This window comes from Apis dorsata, unplaced genomic scaffold (assembly GCF_000469605.1).
Source record: "Apis dorsata unplaced genomic scaffold, Apis dorsata 1.3 scaffold_172, whole genome shotgun sequence".
Lineage (NCBI taxonomy): Eukaryota > Metazoa > Arthropoda > Insecta > Hymenoptera > Apidae > Apis > Apis dorsata.
In genome coordinates, this window is record NW_006263460.1 from 535906 (window position 1) to 536474 (window position 569).

A 569-nucleotide genomic window follows, 5' to 3' on the forward strand; every position below is an offset into this window, starting at 1 on the left:
CATATTATTATGTTATTACATTCCGATATTAGCAATATATTTTATGTTATTATGCATAATATATTTTAAATATAAGTTTTATGAAATTATGAAAATATTAAATATAATAAAAAATTAATATATGAATATATAGATGAAATTATTCAACAATTATTTATGAATATAAATTATTCAAAAAATATTTTAGGATTAAAAAAATATATAATTATATTAAATAATAAACATAAATATATTTATATTGAAAATATTTATTATGATAATTGACAATTATATCTATTATTATATTAATATTTAATTTCCAATGAAAATATGAAATCTTTAATCCTTGATCTATATTTTTATTTGATAATATCATCGAGATATATTTTGGAAAATATTTTAAATAAAACATATTAAAATATAAAAGATTAACATATTACAAATATAAATTTTGATTTTGTTTTTCTTGTGAAAATTAAGGTGAGAAAAATAATTTTAGTAAAAAGTTTCAACATTAATTAGATTTATTATTTATTTATTATAATAAAACTGCAATAATATTCAAGATGAACATTTATTATTATTATATA

At 12.3% G+C, this 569-nt stretch overlaps 1 protein-coding gene across 1 annotated transcript in view; it reads left to right on the plus strand.

Annotated features, from left to right (window-relative positions):
- The window catches only part of LOC102672612, a 9638-nt gene that overhangs the window by 4466 nt on the left and 4603 nt on the right, over nt 1–569 (plus strand). The window lies entirely within an intron of this gene.